General features: G+C 41.3%; 1 protein-coding gene across 8 annotated transcripts in view; it reads right to left on the reverse strand.

Moving 5' to 3' along the window:
* The window catches only part of PTPRA (protein tyrosine phosphatase, receptor type A), a 166,195-nt gene extending 147,139 nt beyond the window's left edge, over positions 1 to 19,056 (reverse strand). For 6 of the 8 annotated variants that reach the window (XM_018057430.1, XM_018057428.1, XM_018057432.1 and 3 more), the window contains exon 1: positions 18,776 to 19,053. The gene's annotated coding sequence lies outside the window, so the exon portion shown is untranslated. Of the gene's footprint in view, positions 1 to 18,775 lie in introns of all 8 variants that reach the window. The other 2 variants (XM_018057434.1, XM_018057433.1) reach the window with 1 other exon arrangement.

Below are 19,575 nucleotides of genomic sequence, written 5' to 3' on the forward strand. Positions count from 1 at the left end.
AAGAGGAAAATGCCTCAAACCATAGTGCCAGGAAAGGCTGTTTTCACTGCTGATGATAGTTTATATCTTCTAAGTCAAGTCAATATCTTGGAATCTTTGGCTACTATAACTTGAGAGCTCAATATATAGTCTTCTTTAAATAAATGCCCGGGATCTAATGAACTGCACTATCATTCCCATGCCTCTCTCTTCCCATAAGACCCTTACTTTCCTTTTATTCTGACTTGCTTATGTGAATATTTATGTATTAAAATTTATTTGTCCTTATTGGGTAGATAATGAACCACACACTATAAAGTCAAAGAATGCCAAAGAAAATATGCTAAATAGAATGTATCCTTCCCACCAATAATCCAGTTCCCCACTCCTCAAGTAATGATTATTATTGACTAGTTTCTTGTCTTTGTAGAGAGCTCCTAAACACAACCTCTCCAGAAACACATACATGATGGGTATTATATGAAGTTCAGTAAATTCCTTCAAATTCTTCTTTGAATGAACAGTATTTCCTTCACTGGTCCTAATATTTTGGAAATTAGAGTGTTTCAGAACTAAATAATTTTAGGGAAAGATTTGAAACCATCAAGTCCCTTATCACTTTACAGAGGAAGAAACTGACCAGGAAAGATTTGACTGAAGTCACAATGTTAATTAGTACTACCAGAAATAGAACTGAGGTCTGTTTATTCCAAACCCTTTCTTTATCCAACCACTCAAATTTCTTTATATTTTCCACAATTATCAGGTGATTTACAAGTCTTAACTGTATGAAATTAGAACAGGAAGTTCCCCTTGTAGGGATCTTTTCTCAGGAGGCTGAACCACTGATTATTTGGAATTAAGTTTAGTCACCATCTGTACACAGATCTGTCTGCACCAAACAGACCAACACATATCAATCATGACTAACATTCCTGGTAATTTCCAAGAAACAAAGCTGAAATTAGGGTAGCCACACAGCCCTTCAAATCATCAAAAGAGAAGGAAATGTTATAGACTCCCACATTTTGGTTTTCATCAGTATCTGTTCATCAATAAACATGTCTGTTTACTATATGCTAGCACTTTGCTCACTGTTAAACACCAATGTATTGAACTCCCAATGGAATCAATAAGATGTTCCTCAATACATAATTGTCTTCAATAAACTAAAAGGAAATTAGACATGAAAGTGAGTAATTAAAATACATTTAGATCAATACTTGTTATTCCAACCCCAAAAGGAGGAAAGAACAATTCCTAGGAGAATTCAGGAGACTTCACTAAGTAGGTAATATTTCAGCTGGGTCTAGAAGACTAAGTAGTAAGTAGTATGGTTACTTAAGTTTTAACTTAATGAGTTTAGTTTCATAAAGATAAACTAAATCATACAGGTACAGTCTTTAGCAATTACACTGAAGTTTCAAAACGGCAGCACAGTGTATAATAAAATTGTTAAATACGAACTCCTTTAGAAAGGCCATGGAGAAACTCCAGTGTAACATGAGACCCAACAGATCTACCTTTCTCGTTCACATAAGCTGCCTGGCTTCCAAAGACATATTTGAGTTTGTATCTCCTAATTTAGTGCCAAAGATAAGGGAGATAGAAAGAGGAGAAGAGAAGAAAAAGGCATCTTAAAAACCACCTGGATTTTCAAGTCATTACAGGGACTTAGTTTTCTGTTTCAATTTTCCAATTTTGGAATCAGAAAACCTACAAAACTAGAAAATGAACAGGAAAAAGCAGCAAATAAAACAGGACAGCTTAAGATTCTGAGTGAGGTTAGACTCACTGAAGAACTAAGTGAACTCAACTGCTGCCATCAAACTCAAAGTCCAAGTAATATGAATCCATCCCCAGCAAAATTACATATTTTCACACATCTTGGACCACACCAGGATCCTTCTAAAATTGTTAACCTGCAAGTGTCAATGCACAGATTATAAATGTCTGGATTATCACACAATATGATTATTAACTGACTTGACAGAAATAAGCACAGGATCTATAACTAGATCCCCCTTTATGGATCACAGCCTTGTCCTGTAGAAGGGGCTAATGTAACTTAATGAAGCCATGAGCCATGCCGCGCAGAGCCACCCAAGGAGGATAGGTCATAGTGAAGAGTTATGACAAAACATGGCCCACTGGAGAAGGGAATGGCAAACCACTCCAGCACTCTTGCCTAGAGAACCCCATGAAAAGGCAAAAAGATGCGACACTGGAAGATGAGTCCCCCAGGTCAGAAGGTGTACGATATGCTACTGGGCAAGAGTGGAGGGCAATTACTAATAGTTAAAGAAAGAATGAAGCAGCTGGGCCAAGGCAGAAATGATGTTCAGTTGTGAATGTGTCTGGTGGTGAAAGTCCAATGCTGTAAAGAACAAGACTGCACAGAAACCTGGAATGTTAGGCCCATTATTCAAGGTAACTTGGACATGGTCAAGCAAGAGATAGCAAGAGTGAACATCAACATCTTAGAATCAGGAACTAAAATGGACAGGAATGGACAAATCTAATTTAGATGACCACTGTATCTACTACAGTTGGCAAGAATCTTTTAGAAGAAATGGAATAGCCCTCATAGTCAATAATAGAATCTGAAATGTAGTACTTGGGTACAATCTCAAAAATGACAGGATGATCTCGGTTCATTTCCAAGGCAAACCATTCAATATCATGATAAACCAAGTCTTTGTTTCAACTACTCTAACGTCAAAGAAGCTGAAACTGACTGGTTCTATGAAGACCTACAAGACCTTCTAGAACTAACATCAAAAAAAAAGATGTTCTTTTCGTCGGAGGGGGCTGGAAAGCAAAAGCAGGAAGTCAAGGGACACCTGGAGTAACAGGCAAGTTTGGCCTTGGAGTACAAAATGAAGCAGGGTAAAAGCTAACAGAGTTTTGTCAAGAGAACACACTGGTCATAGCAAACACTCTCTTCCAACAACACGAGATGACTCTACATATGGACATTCACTATACTGAAATCAGACTGATTATATTCTTTGCAGCTGAAGATAGAGAACTCTATACAGTCAGCAAAAACAAGACCTGGAATTGACTGGATCAGATCATCAGTTCCTTATTACAAAATTCAGGATTAAATTGAAGAAAAGTAGAGAAAATCACTAGGCTATTCAAGTATGATCCAAATAAAATCCCTTATGATTATACAGTGGAGGTGACAAATAGATTCAAGGGATTACATCTGTTAGACTGCCTGAAGAACTATGGATGAAGGTTCTGAACACCATACAGAAGGCAGTGACAAAAACTACCCCAAAGAAAAAGAAATGCAAGAAGACAAAGTGGTTGTCTGAGGAGGCTTTACAAAGCTGAGGAAAGAAGAGAAGTGAAAGGCAAGAGAGAAAGGGAAAGATAAATCCAACTGAATGCAGAGTTCCAGAGAATACTAAGGAGAGATAAAGTGAAAGTGAAATTGCTTAGTCGTGTCCGACTCTTTGCAACCCCATGGACTGTAGCCTATCAGGCTCCTCGGTCCATGTGATTTTCCAGACAAGAATACTGGAGTGGGTTGCCATTTCCTTCTCCACGGGATCTGTCCAACTCAGGGACTGAACCAGGGTCTCCTGCATTGGAGGCAGATGCTTTACCATCTGAGCTACCAGGAAAGCCCAAAGGAGAGATAAGGCCTTCTTAAATGAACACTGTAAAGGAGTAAAGGAAAACAATAGCATGGGGAAGATTAGAGATCTCTTTAAGAAAACTGAAGATATCAAGGGAACATTTCATGCAAGGATGGGCATGTTAAAAGACAGAAATAGTAAGGACCTAACAGAAGCAGAAGAAATTAAGACGTGGCAAGAATACACAGAAGAACAATACAAAAAAGATCTTAATGACCCAGATAACCTTGATAGTGTGGTCATTCACCTAAAGTCAAACATCCTGGAAAAGGTCAGTTTTCATTCCAATCCCAAAGAACAGCAACGCCGAAGAATGTTCAAAGTACCGCACAATTGTGCTCATTTCATATGCTAGTAAGGTTATGGTCAAAATCCTTCACACTAGGCTTTAGCAATACATGAACCAAGAATTTCCAGATGTCAAAGCTGGGTGTAGAAAAGGCAGAAGAACCAGAGATCAAACTGTCAACATTTGCTGGATCATAGAGAAAGCAAGGGAATTCCAGAAAAACATCTACTTTTGCTTCATTGACTACACTAAAGCATTTGAATATATAAATGACAACAAACTGAAAAATTCTCAAGAGATGGGAATCCCAGACCACCTTACTTGTCTCCTGAGAAACCTATATGTAGGTGAAGAAGCAACAATTAGAACTGGACATAAAACAGCTCACTGGTTCAAAAACTGGGAAAGGAGTATGACAAGACTGTATATTGTCATTCTGTTTATTTAACTTATATGCAGAGTATATCATGCAAAATCCCAGGCTTGTTGAATCACAAGCTGGAATCAAGATTGCCAGGAGAAAACATCAACCACCTCAGGTATGTAGATAATGTCACCCTAATGGCAGAAAGCGAAAAGGAACTAAAGAGCCTCTTGATGAGGGTGAAAGATGAGAGTGAAAAAGCTGGCTTAAAACTCAACATTCAAAAAACTAAAATCATGGCATCCAGTCCCATCACTTCATGTCAAATAGAAAGGGGAAAAGTGGAAGCAGTGACTGATTTTCTTTTCTTGGGCTCCAAAATCTCTGCAGATGATGACTGCAGCCATGAAATTAAAAGATGCTTTCTCCTTGAAATGAAAGCTATGACAAACCTAGACAGCATATTCAAAAGTAGACATCATTTTAGCAACAAAGGTCCACAGAGTCAAAGCACTGAAAAACTGATGCTTTCCAACTGCGGTGCTGGAAAAGACTCTTGACAGTCCCCTGGACAGCATGGAGACAAAATCAGTCAATCCTAAAGGAAATCAACCCTGAATATTCATTGAAGGACTGATGCTGAAGCTGAAGCTCCAATACGTTGGCCACCTGATGCAAAGAACTGACTCACTGGAAAAGACCCTGACGCTGGAAAAGATTGAAGGCAAAAGGAGAAGGGGGCAGCAGAGGATAAGATGGCTGGATGGCATCATCAACTCAATGGACATGAATCTGACCTAACTCCAGGAGATTGTGAAGTATAGGGGAGTCTGGCATGCTGCAGTCCATGGGGGTCGCAAAGAGTGAGACATGAGACATGACTTAGAAACTAAACAACAAAATACCTAGACCAGTCTTGAGACAGTCAGTCAGACAACGCTGACTGGAGGAGCTGATCCTTACCCAAGAAACTATAATGTGAGGTAAAAAAGAGGGAGATGAACAGTCAGTCAAAGACAGAGTCTGAAAGAGCATAACAGAGTCATGGATACAGGGAAAGATTAAGGCTAAAAGGTTAAGAGGGGTTGGTCACAAAAGCTTGCTCTGATAAGGACTTTGGATTTTATCCAGAGGATTTCAAACTGGGGAGTGCTGTGATTAGATAAGGAAGTCAAAAAGATCACTCTTGGTAGCAATGTGACACATGATCTGGAATAAGGAAATAATAATGGGCACTCATCTAAGTAGGAAGAAAATCAGAGCTGAGGGATAGAAGAGGTAGGGGAAAGCAGGCAATTGTGAGAAATATTAAAGTTAAAACAGATGGGACTATATCATCAACCATAAGAACAACGCCATTCAAGTTTGATTTACTGGTTTGATTTACTGGGTTGTTTCACCCATCAAGATGGAGAATATAAAAATAACACATTTAAAGGGAAGAAGATGGGGTCAGTTCTGAGCTTGTTACAGGTTCCTGGGAAACTGTCCAATGACGACGAGAGGAGATTGATGGTCATCATCCAGTGCTAAGGATGAATTTTCTCCTAATTAGCAAAGAACTGGAAGCTGAAACCCTAGGCATAGGCATGTAACTTAAAACACAAGAGTACTCTTTGGTAAGTTAAACAGTGGTCAAAGTGAGGCCTAAGGAAACTGACATGTGGCAAGAAAGGAAGAGAAAAACAAAGAAAGCATACCATAGAACTCCAGGGAAGATGGTTCAGGGAGCAAATGTTCTACAGTTTATCCCATTTACTCAATTCTTCTCTTGTCTCTTCCTCTCCCATCCTTGCCACATTATCCCCGCACTGAAACTCTTGCAAGATAAAAGTTACTCTGTGATCAATTATACAGCTAGAGCAATACTGTATCCTCATCAACTACTAGGGAGGAAAGACAAAATCAAGATCATTATAATATTGAAAACTTTATTTCAGTAAAATATTTACTCAAAGTTTACTACACATGAAGAACTCTGCTAAGCACCTGGGATGCACTATCTAATCCTTAAAACAAAGATGCAGTAAAAGAGTTCTACTGTCGAACCCATATATTAGATGAGGAAACAGTCCCAGAAAGTTAAGGTTAAGTACTTTGCCCATGTTCACAAAGAACAGCAAGTAATGGTATGGCACAGGGCCCTTTAGGGTTCCTGGGCACAAAGCCTTTCTGTTTCCCCCATTTCTTTGATTATAGGCAATAGCTTTCATTCAGTCTCCATGACCTTCTCTGAGTTCCAGTGGGCAGATTCAAGCAGTTGTTAGTTAGGGAGGGGAGGGATGTGAGATCAGGGAGAAACAGTCAAAAGCAGCTTTTGGGCAGGGTCCTGTTTCCCCATCAACAGATATTTATAACAGTATCTTTATGCTACTTTGCAGACACCGAAATCCTCTCCAGGTGGGAGAAGTTAAAGATGGTAATCTGCTCACAAGCATAACCCCCAGACCCGTTGGTTCTACCTGAAGGTTGATGATGCTGACTCCTACTTACCTTACCACGAACAATGTCCAAGGACCGATCATGCTCTCTTTGAACAATTACTTTAAAACCTCTCACTATCCTACCCAAGTGGGGACACACAGTTTTGAGGGCATTAGCTCACTGTGGCCTCCTTTGCCTGGCAAAGTAATAAAGCTACTCTTTTCTACTTAATTCAAGCTTTGGCATCAGGTATAGGATATGAACTCTAATCACTTTCAACTCCCCAAATTAAAATAACTATGGTGGCTCAGACGGTAAAGCGTCTGTCTACAATGTGGGAGACCGAGGTTCGATCCCTGGGTTGGGAAGATCCCCTGGAGAAGGAAATGGCAATCCACTCCAGGACACTGCCTGGAAAATCCCATGGACAGAGGAGCCTGGTAGGCTACAGCCCATGGGGTCACAAAGAGTCGGACACGACTAAACAACTTCACTTCACTTTTATGGGGGGTGGGGTGGGAGGGAGGTTCAAGACAGAGGAGGTATGTGTATACTTACAGGTGATTCACGGTGTTGTTTGGCAGAAACCAACACAACATTGTTAAGCAACTATCCTCCAATTAAAAATAAATAAAATAACTATAAGGTCCGACAAGGAAAAATGAAAGAAACACAAGCCCAATCTGATTCAGAAAAAAATACTGAGGTTAATTTGAAAAAATATAAAATAAAACACACAGAGGGTTGTAAAGCAAACCTCAAACATTGATTCCCCTATTGATAACCAATTCAGAACTCTAATATAGGGAAGGGCACCTCTTAAGAACTATCCTAGAAACAAAAAGCCTTTAGTTTTCTCAGTCTTGATCCTCTGACCAACAGATAACTGCATTGTGGTTCTGTATTTTCAATCTAGTAACTCAGGCTCTCTTACAGATGGTAAAGCTGTCCTCCTTAATTGGGTAAGTGGCATTACAACTCCAGCAGAAAAAGGTGTTAGCAACAAGATGAGGTATATCAAACTTACAGTTCTTCTGAGTTAAATTTAGGATATGTTTTTTAAACGCTGGTAATTCGGGTGCTGGAGAGGACTTGATCTCCTTGTTGTCCAAGAGAGTCCTTTGGACAGCAAGATCAAACCAGTCAATCCTAAAGGAAATCAACCCTGAATATTCATTGGAAGGACTGATGCTGGAGCTGAGGCACCAATCCTTCGGCCACCTAATGAGAAGAGCCGACTCTTTGGAAAAGACCCTCATGCTGAGAAAGACTGAGGGCAGAAGGAGCAGGTGGTGACAGAAGATGAGATGGTTGAATGGCATCATCAATCCAATGGACATGAGTCTGAGCAAGTTCTGGAAGACAGTGAAGGGCAGGGAAGTCTGGTGTACTGCCATCCATAGGGTTGCAAAGAGCTGTACTCGAATAAGCAACTGAACAATACCAACAAATTCAGATTCAGCTATTGAAAAGCACAGGAAATCTTAAAAGATTCTGTTTTACTACATTAATAAGTTTAATTTCTTAGTACTGCTCAAGTGCTTAAGGAGATTCTGCTTAAGGTGGTAACTCTAACTTGTCAAGGACTGGTGGTATTTGACAGATTAAAAGTATAAATGTTTTCTAAATATCTAAGAAAATTAAATTCACTAATAAAGGAGTATGAATGAATTTAATCAGTTAAGCTGAATTAACACTAAAGAGCAAGTGAAAGTTATTGGTCTTATTTCTCTACAAAAACTGCAAAGCTAATTACAAAAATTACAGTAACAAGACTAAAGAAAAACTAAGTGCAATCCAGAACACCATCATCCCTAGCCAAACTTGCTTTAACGATCACCAAATGAGTGTCTATGCTCTGTTCAATTCATTATCCACAGTAAGGACAAATATTTGACAGCACACTGGCCAATCGATCAATGTGCACATCCTCAAAATGTTTCCCAATAAATATGACAAAGGTACTAACATATACAAATACTACAGAAACACCCATTCATTTCCAAATGTAATAATGACAGCAATAATGGTTCAACCATTACTACTACTACTAAGATACTAAACTTGTTTTAAAAATATTTAGTGTGATCCATAGGATCAAATATTTCTCATTATGCTTGAAAAATCTCATTTTAACATTTTGTGACAAAGCAATCTGCAAGTCTGGTTTCAAACCAGTATTTGACTTTTTTTTTTTTATGTGGACCAGTAAACTCTTTATTGAGTCTGTTAACAATACTACCTGTTTTATATTCTGGCTTTTTTGGTCATGAGGCATCATAGCTCTCAGATCAGGGATCAAACCCACACTTCCTGCATTGGAAGACGAAGTCTTAACCACTGGACCATCAAGGAAGTCGCAACAGTTGGTTTTAATAGCTATCACAGTCAGAAAGAAATATAGATCCAAAAGGAAGAAGTACTATGGCTGTGCTTACTAAATTGTTATATTTATTTTTCCAACCCATTCAATTATACAAACATTTCCCTTTAAATTTGGCTAGCAAATATCTATCTTCCCTTGAAAAGGAAACTGCTCTTAAAAGTACTCTTGAAAACTAGTCAAAAGATGTTACTTTTTCAAACGAACGGATGTGAAACCCACTAAAACTAAAAGCAAGAGCAAACTCTATAACCAACCCTTATATACCAAGTATCCAGTGTCAATGATTTATCAATAATGGTAAATAATCTACAACCCTCAGACACAATGAGTTATCTTAGAGCAAATCCCAGACATCATATCATTTCATCCATAAATACTTCAGTACTTATCTCTAGGGAAAAGAAATCTTTAACATAATACTATTATATCTTTATGATAATAAAAATATGATTATATGATAATAAAACAATTGTTTAAAAATCATTTAATATATTAAGCGGTATTCAAATTACTCCCAAATGTCTCATAAATATTTTTTAGTTGGTTTGTATGAAACAGGAGCTAATCAAGATCTACACATTACATTTAGTTAATACGTCTCAAATCTTCTCTAACTTGTAATATTTCTCCACTTTTCCCCTTGCCATTTATTTGAAGTAACTGGCTTAATCTTTCCTATCAGATCCCTCCCACTCTGAATTTTCTAATTACATTCTGTAAACTGACTGTTAGATCTAGGTAATTAATTTCAGTCAGGTTTGGCGGAGAAGGAATATTTCATGAATGGTGTTATATTTTTCCTATTGTACCACATCAGAGGAGCATAAAGTTTGGTTGTACCCATTTTAGAGATGTTAAGACTGATTAGAAGACTGTCTGTCTGATCCTTCTATTATAAAGTTCCCAACTGGTTTTAATAGCAGCTGATGATCAATGCCAAAGTCCTGTATTTCATTAGTAGCTCATCTGGAAAATTTTTAGAAATATATTTGAATATGTTTATCAGGTAAGAAATTTATGTTTCCAAGGTTCTTCATGTGTAAAAATATGAGTTTTTATGGCTGCAACAAAATCACAATGAAATCATGAGTCACCAAGGAAATGCAAATCAAAACTACAATGAGCTATTACTTCACACCACTAATAGTCAAAGACAGCATAATAAATGTTGAGTGAGGATGTGGAAAAACTGGAACCCTAGTGCACTGCTGCTGGGAATGTAAAATGACAGAGTTGCTTTAGAAAACAGTTTGGCAATTCCTCCTCAGAAGTTTAACAGAACCATTTAACCCAGCAATTCCATTCAATATCCAAAAGAAATGAAAACATGTCCACACATGTACCTGTACACGTATGTTCACAGCAGATTAATCATAATAGCCAAAAAGTGGAAACAACCCAAAAATTCACTAACTGATGAATAACTATATATCCATACAATGGATTGTATTATTCAGCTATAAAAAGGATGTATGCTACAACACAAATGAACTCCCCTTCAAAACATTATGCTAATTAAAAGAAGTCAGTCAACAAAGACCACATTTTATGATTCCATTTATAAAACTGTACAGAAGAGGCAAATTCACAAAGACAGAAAGACTAGGGGCTGCCAGGGGCTAGAGGGAGGGTGGAATGGGGAGTGAAGGTAATGGCTGCAGGACTTCTCCTTGGTGTGATGAAAATGTTCTGAAATTAGATTATGGTGAGCATTTGCACCACTCCACAAATATACTAAAAATCACTGAACTTTACACTTTAAAAGGGTGACGTTTATAATATATAAATTATAACACAATAAAGCTTTTTCTTAATTACAAAGAAAATGCTATCCCACAGCACACTTCTAAGAAAGAAAGACATTAGACAATTATTCCATACAGCAATGTTACGAAGGCAGTCATTTATTCTTAAGAACGTCTTCTCCAGTATAACTTTCCTCCAGTAGCCCACAAAAGTGATTTTTCTTGGATTTCTTTCAATAAAGAGAATCTAGCAAATACTAAGACATGCTACAAGCTTCTGTGCTTTTAAAACCATGTAACCCACTCCAGTGTTCTTGCCTGGAGAATCCCAGGGATGGCGGAGCCTGGTGGGCTGCCATCTATGGGGCTGCACAGGGTCGGACACGACTGAAGCGACTTAGCAGCAGCAGGAGCAGCAGCAAACCTCCCACACTGAAAATTTGTTCTAATATTGCTTGTTCAAATCTTCAGCAACATTTTCTATGCATCTTACATGAGTTACAAGGGATACATTTTAGTTTCTTGATATATTATTTTCCATATACAATACCAGCGGTTTTGGTGTGTGTCGGGGGGGCACCAGTGCAGACACGAAGACCTGCCAATGGTATATGCCTTTCTGTTGTTTCTAAGAACAGAAAACCCTAATATAGATACTTTAATAATTAGGTTAGTAAAATTATTTACAGCATCTGATTGAATAGCCTATGTCTTTTTTTCTTTTTCTTTCTGGCTGCACTGCCAGGCCTTGTAGGGATCTTAGATCCCCCACCAGGATTGAACCTGGGCCGGGGCAGTGAAGGCATGGAGTCCAAACCACTGGACGGCCAGGGAACTCCCCAGCCAATGACTTTAAACATCACAGGGGGAGGACTTCCCCGGTGGTCCAGTGGTTAAGAATCCGCCTGCCAATGTAGGGGACATGATCCCTGGTCCAGAAAGATTTCATATGCTGCGGGGCAACTACGCCTGTGCATTCCAACTACTGAGCCTATTCTCTAGAGTCCATGCTCTGCAACAAGAGAAGCCACTGTAATGAGAATCCAGGGCACCTCAATGAAAACTACCTCCCACCTGCCCCCAAACCCGCCTGGCCAACTAACCCCAGCACAGCAACAAACAACCAACACAGCCAAAAAGTAAATTAAAAAAAAAAAAAAAATCATTAGGAGAAAAAAAATGCAGAGCTTTATGCTCCAGATGCTTAGTTTTCAAAGGGCCTGGTACTAGCCATGGCCTCGTATTTTATTATTTTACACCTCAGGTTCTACACAATCTTAAAGGAAGATTCCTAAATAACAGAGGATGTAAGTCCATAGGGTTCTTTATACTTTCCAATGTAATGCAAGCTGATTAGCTCACTAAGACTTCACAATAGGAGCTAGACAAAGGTCAACTGTGCCATTTTGTTTGTTTCCTTGTGCTTGCATTATTTTCTTCAATCACCGGTTTCTTTGCAGGTATCATTTTAAGCCACTTGTTCGTTTTGTGAAAGTCAGTCTAATAAAACTTGATAATATAAACTGTTATTAATGTATGTATACAGCTCTGCTCGCTTACTGCAGAACTGCCCTCTCTTCTGGACATCTAAGGTTCTGCAGTTAACATGTTAACATTGTTTGACCTATAGACAAAAGGAGATACCAGTGACAGTCTCTAATGTAATATTTTATCAATTTTGAGATAAAAATAATTAAAATTTCAGCATCCCAGCATCTTATCTACCTCACTCTGAAAACTACTGCTCTGGACTGCAGCCACAGTGAACTTTTCACAACTGCAAATCAGATCAGTTTACTCCTCTTTGAAATCTCTTAAAGGCTTAGCTCTGCCTTAAGGATCAAGTCCAAAATACTTGCATGGCATACAGGGCCTTGAACTCCGGTCCTTGCCTCTCTCTAGCCCAGTGGTTCTCAACTCTGGCTGCATATTAGAATCACCCAGGGAATTAAAAAAATATATATGTATATATACTCTCAGTCCCTTAATCAGAACTATTATGTAATAAAAATGCCTGGGGGTGGGCTATTAAACATCCCTGATTGTTTAAGTTCCCCAGGTAAACTCAAAGTGCAGCCAGGATAGAGAATTACCCCCTACTACTCACCATGGTCATTCAGCTTTTGATACTAACCAAGCTCTCAATTAGGCCTAGCTACTCAAGCATGGTCCACCCAAAAACAGCATCTTCCTCACCAGGGAGCCGCTTAGAAATGCAGAATCCCAAGTCCCACCCTGTTGTTTAGCTGCTAAGAATTTCCAACTTTGCAAGGCCATCAACTGTAGCTGCCTGGCTCCTCTGTCCATGGGATTTCCCAAACAAGGATAGTGGAGAGGGTTGCCATTTCCTTTTCCAGAGGATCTCCCCACCCAGGGATGGAACCCACGTCTCCTGCACTGGCAGGCAGATTCTTTATCACTGAGCCACCAGAGAAGCCCAAGTCCCACTTCAGACCTGCTGAATCAAGACTTGGTATTTGAACAAGACCCCTAAGATGGTTCACGTGAACTCTCAAGTTAGGTACCTAAGGTATCAACACCCTTCCTAGCTCAGGGATTTTGTGTTGTTTAATCTGCAAGTGTTGTTTACCTGTTGAACTTCTCTGGCACTCCCAAGACATCCTATTCTTCCCCTCTGATCGTATCTGTAATTACCATAAGGTAATTAATGTCTGCCTACTAAATTAGTCCATAAGGATAGACATCACATCCATGTTGTTGTTGTTGTTGTTGAGTCACTCAGTTGTATCCAATTCTGTAACCCCATGGACTGCAGCACACCAGGCTTCCCTGTCCTTCACTATCTCCTGGAGTTTCCTCAAACTCATGTCCACTCAGTCTATAATGCCACCCATTCATCTCATCCTCTGTCACCCCCTTCTCTTCCTGCCCTCAATCTTTCCCAGCATCAGGATCTTCTCCAGTGAGTCAGCTCTTCGCATCAGGTGGCCAAAGGACTGCCACCTCAGCTTCAGCATCAGTCCTTCCAATGAATATTCAGGACTGATTTCCTTTAGGATTGACTGGTTGATCTCCCTGCTGTCCAAGGGACTCTCAGGAATCTTCTCTAACACCACAATTCAAAAGCATCAATTCTTCAGTGCTCAGCCTTCTTTATGGTCCAACTCTCCCAACCATATGACTACTGGAAAAACCACAGCTTTGACTATACAGACCTTTGTCAGTAAAGTGATGTCTCTGCTCTTTAATATACTGTCTAGGTGTGTCATAGCTTCCTTAATGAGCTACTAAAGCTCATTTAGTAGCTCATTTAGTTTTCTAAAGTTTTCCTGAAGAAACGTACATTTAACCTAATTCAAAGTACTATTACATTTTTTAAAAATTAACAAAATTGATTTTTAGGTTATATTTAATAGTACTGGTTATATTGTCAGGATATAGAGCCAAATAAATTGTTAATGGTGTTGTAAACTAGTTCAACCTTTCTACACACCAATCCGGCAATGAAATCATATTCTGATACAGTGATCCCATTTTAGGGAAAGAATCCAAGAAAATAATCCAAAAGAAGTGTTTCAGGGGTGCTCAAAAGTACCATTTATAATAGTAAAAAGGAGAGAAAAAAGGAAAATAAAAAACGATTGTACAAACTACAGTTATCAATGCATAGACTGTTATTTTGTGATTTAAAATAATAAATGAAATGAGTAAAAATAAAATGTTTGATGTTATTCAGAAACACAAAAATCAGGGCTTCCCTTGTGGTCCAGTGGTTAAGAATCCATTGCAACTACTGAGCTCTCGTGTCCTACAGCCATGCTCTGCAACAAGAAGTAAAAAACAAACAAACAAACAAAAACCACTACGAGAAGCTTGCACACTGTAACTAGAGAGCAGCCCCCACTCTCTGCAACTAGAGAAGGACCACACTCAGCAATGAAGACCTAGAATAGTCGAAAATAAAAATCAATAAATTACAAAAAAATACAAAAATCATATTCTGCATGTACTTTACCTACCAAGTACAGATAAAAGGTAATAACTATTAAAAAAAAAAAAAATCAAAGGAAATGGCAACCCATTCCAGTATTCCTGCCTAGAGAATCCTGTGGATGGAGGAGTCTGTTGGGCTGCTGTCCATAGGGTTGCACAGAGTTGGATACGACTGAAGCGATTTAGCATGCATGCACAGCATGTCTATACAATGACACAAATAGATGTGAATTTAAAGTACATACAATTTCATATTTGATGGATTTTCTTTTCTATAGAGAATATATTAAAATAAATTTTAATGTTGTTATTTATGGGTTTGTTGCTCAATTATATTGTTAGTGTTACAGTATTGCTACTTTTGTTGTACTCAGTCACTAAAAAAATTTCTTCAGATTTGACATTTGTTAAGAAGTAAAAAGACAAGGCTCTACATTTGGCCAAATTCTTGCTTAAAACTTAAGTTTCACTGGACCTCATTTTTTCCACATGAAGGTGGAGAAAAACAATGCAACAACGTTTACAAATCAACTCAGAACTTCCAATGAAATATGCTGGGCGAATACAAATAACAGGGCTGCTTAAAAAAACCACCACCACCCACCATCTTGCACAAGTACTCTATCCTTCTAAGACTCAATGTCTCCCTCTGCAAATTGAAAGAAACGGGATAAAATCAAACAGGGGGAGAAGGTCAGGTGAAGGAAAGCATGTGGAGAAGCATCCCAGGTTATCCTGATATATACCCTGATAAAGATTCATTTGAGTTCCATTCACATCTTGAGAGAATAAATAAGCACAATGGGCTTCCCTGGTGGCTCAGAGGTTAAGAATCTACCTGCAAGGGAGGAAACGCAGGTTTGATGGGAAGATCCCCCGGAGGAGGGACATAGCAACCCACTCCAGCATTTTTGCCTGGAGAATCCCATGGACAGAGGAGTCTGGCGGGCTAGTCCACAGGGTCGCAGAGTCAGGCATGACTGAAGCAACTTAGCATGCACTCTAAACTTCAACCATCTCTGGGGAGGTCAGGTAGAAATAAGATATTTCTCTACTACATACTTTCAAACGGCTGTAATTTTTCTCCTAAGTATTATCTTTTTCTCAAAACTCTGCAGTATTCTCTTTGGACCTCACTCTGGGTTTAAGAGGCCATGATTCTGCCTCTGTGCGTCCTGGCCATTGCCTCTTAAATTAGAAGGGCATGAGCACCCGGCCCCACATTGCCCCCGAGTGACTTTTCCAAAGCCTGGTCTGCCCAAGTCCCGGACCGCCTCTAAAATCCTCCTTTAAAGTCTCTACTGCCCAAATTCTGGGGCTTCCCAGGTGGCTCAGTGGTAAAGAACCTGCCTACCAATGCAGGAGATGCAGCAGATATGGGTTCAATCCCTGGGTCAGGAAGAGCCCTTGGAGTACGAAATGATATCCCACTCCAATATTCTTGCCTGGAAAATTCCATAAACAGAGAAGCCTGGTGGGCTACAGTCCATGAGGTTGCAAAGACTTGGACACGGCTGAGCATGCACACCCAAACTTAAACACAGCACTCACAGCCCTTCAAGCTGACCTAATCTCATCTCCCACCCTTGTTTCTACCCAGTCCAAATACATTTAACCTCTCCTTGTTCCCCAAGGGCAATGGATTCCTTCCACCTTCAAGCCTGCCTGTGCTGTTCCCTCTTTCCGGTATCTTTTCCACCATACATAAACTCCTATCCATCCTTCATGACCCAAGGCCTCCTCCCAGTCAAGTTTTCTCAGGCCACCCAGAGAAGGAATGCTGTCTATACAGCCAGGTAGATACTCTGGAACTAGACTGCCAAGATTCAGATCCTGATTATTCTCATCAGCATACTGTATGGGCTCAGTTTCCACCCTTGTCTAGTAGGAATTAGCCACTATTCAAGGGTAGAAAGGATTAAGTAAGATAATTCATGGAAAGCATTTATTACCTAGCCTAACACAAGGCAAATAAAAGGTATTATCACACCCTTACAATATCTGTGACAAGTATTTGTATCCACCTGTCCTGCTTTAAGCTGTGAGCCCCTCAAAGGTAAAAATGTGACTTCCTCACTTTTATTCTGTATCCTAAGCACTTTGTCTGGCAAATAGAACGCCATGAATGTAGTACAGTCAGAGAAGTGGCTTTTCTGGTTCTGGATTTCACTTAGATGGTAAATCAGCGTCTAAAAAGTACCCAGTGAACAGCCTCCTAGATTGCACTCTGCCTCAGAGTATATGTTAGCCAGGGCACTTCAGATAGGCAGAGGTGAAAAAGAGACCATAGGGCTTTTGGCCTTTCAAAGACAGTGGAGCAGACTGAAGGTCAGTGGGATATGAGACCTGTCAGTTCCTACCTGCTAATTATTTATGGGGCTGGATGGGACAGACATGGGTAGATGGGGAATCAAGGTACTAAAAGTCCTGGCTTCAACATTCTATCTGCCTGGCTGCATGCCAAGCAGGAAACACTCAAGAAAGATTCTCTCAGGAAGTGGGTACCTGGAAGTAAACATCAGGGGAAGAGATGGGACAGGACCTATAAGACAATTGGGAGGAAGCAGCTTTCAACATGGGAGCTGAACAAGACACAGCTCCTACCCTCATCAAGCCTCTCAACTGAAAACAGCTTTAAAGAAAGAGGTGGAGCTCAACAGGGAAAGGTGAGGAAGAAAGAGCAAGCAAAAGTATCCAAATGTGAAAAAAGGCAGGCAAGCAATTCTGAATGACCAGAGAAGGGGATGAAGGGAAGGAGGATTGAAGGATTAATCTAAAAATAAAAGAGTAAATTGAAGCAAGGCTGTCAAGGGTCTTGTATGACTTGTTAAGGCATTTTGGGCTTCATTCATCCTATGGCAAAAGAAAAGCAAGGGAGTTTTAAGTAAACAAGTGATAGCATCAGATCTGTGTTTTGTAAAGGAATGGCCAAGCAAGGGGCTTCCCTAGTGGCTCAGACAGTAAAAAATCTGCCTGCAAAGCAAGAGACCTGGGTTCGCTCCCTGGGTTGGGAAGATCCCCTGGAGAAGGGAATGGCTCCCACTCCAATATTACTGCCTGGAGAATTCCACGGACAAAGGAGTCTGGCAGGCTAGAGTCCATGGGGTCACAAACAGGAGGACACAATGTTCATCCATCTTTCACCACCAGTCCTCTCCTTGCCTACCACCTTCTCCTTCTGGAGCTGCCTAACAGCAAGCAGGTGGCAAGAGATCTTTCTGGAGATGTGACTGGTTCTAGAGCAGGGATCCCTGAGCAAGGGCTTCTAAAGGCATTCACCCTCCTAGAGAGGTTTTGAATATTCTTCTTTTCCTGTCTTACAAACATCATTCACTGACCTCAAAAAAAAAAAAAAAAAAAAAGAAAGCAAGCTCAACACTGGGCTCAGCTCTGCCATTATTATTTTTATCTTCAGGAAATACAATTAGGAACTAATTTCTCAAGAAACGATATTCTTTGTGTTATTCACGAAAGTAAAAAGGAGGGGGCATGCATTCCCAGTTGGCTCATTTTGAATTCTCGGCAGCTCTGAGCCCGTCTTCCTTCTTTAGCAGCCTGAACTGCAGGGAGTGGACAGAAAAGAGAGGGGCTGGGGAAAGAAAAGTTGGTCACTGCAAGAGCAAATTTTCTCATGCCAGGAGTTCTCCTCTTTCTTCCCATTAAATGGACCTGAGCAAATTCTGATCTCACTGTCCAAATTTCTTCTTTCAGAATGAACTATGGCAGCGACCCGGCCCCAGGAGGATGCACGCAAAGTTCCAGGGCTGTGGAGAGGGGTCGGCCCCTGGGCGGGCGCGTTTCCGGGGACTCTCCCCCTCCCCCGCCCCAGCCCCACGGACAGCGCAAGGATGTGGAATCCCTGGAGAAGCCGGATGGATCCTGCCCGGAAAAGAGGGATTTGGGCACCCCTCCCACCCGCGCCCGGGAACCGCCGCCCCACCTCCGGAACCCGTCGGGGTGGCGGCGGCCGTGAACACTCACCGAGTCCAGCGTTGGGCGGGACCGCTGGGGTCGAGGACTGCGGCTCCGCCTCGGTGCCGCGACGGCGTCTCGGCCCGCCACACGCCCTCAGGGCCACCGCCCGGCCCGCGGCTTGGAACCCCGCGGCGGCGGTGGCGGCCTCGCCTCCATGGCGAGGAGAAGCGGCTGAGGAGCAACTGGACAGGCGGCGGTGATGGCGGCGGCGGTCCGGGGTCCGAGCTGAGTCGCGCGCGCGCGTCTCTGTCAGCGCCGCACTCGCCACAGCCTCGCTCCCGATCCGGCCTGGGTTGTAAGGAGCTTCCTCATTGGCGGTTCAGAGACGAGCGCTGGTTGGCCCAGATCGAAAGGGCGTTCCCCTGGCCCTCGTGGGCCCCGCCCTTACGCGCCTCCGAACGCTCGCTAGCCTGCCGGCCTGGGGCGCAGGCCCGGGTCTCTGTGTCTCACGGTCTCACGGACCGCCAGGGAGGCGGTCCCCCCACCGCGGTCCAATCCTGGGGGAAACAGGACCCTGGGAGCACCGGCCGACTGTGCACCAACACCTTCCGTTTCTCTACAGTCACACCTAGACGTAGGTCTTCTTCCCAGTTTACAGATGCGAAAACTGAGACCAAACACAAGTTACACCAATGTTTAGCGATCGGGGAGACCTGGAGCTCAAAAATCTTTCCACTGTCTCCAAACGGGTTCCCCAGAACTCCCCCTCCCTCCGCTTTTTAATTGCTGCAATGTATTTAAAAGACAGAGGCTCTCGGTGGTGAAGGTGGTGAAGGTGCATAGCCCCTGGAAGACGCCTAGCACCG

This window comes from Capra hircus, chromosome 13 (assembly GCF_001704415.2).
Source record: "Capra hircus breed San Clemente chromosome 13, ASM170441v1, whole genome shotgun sequence".
Classification (NCBI taxonomy): Eukaryota; Metazoa; Chordata; class Mammalia; order Artiodactyla; family Bovidae; genus Capra; species Capra hircus.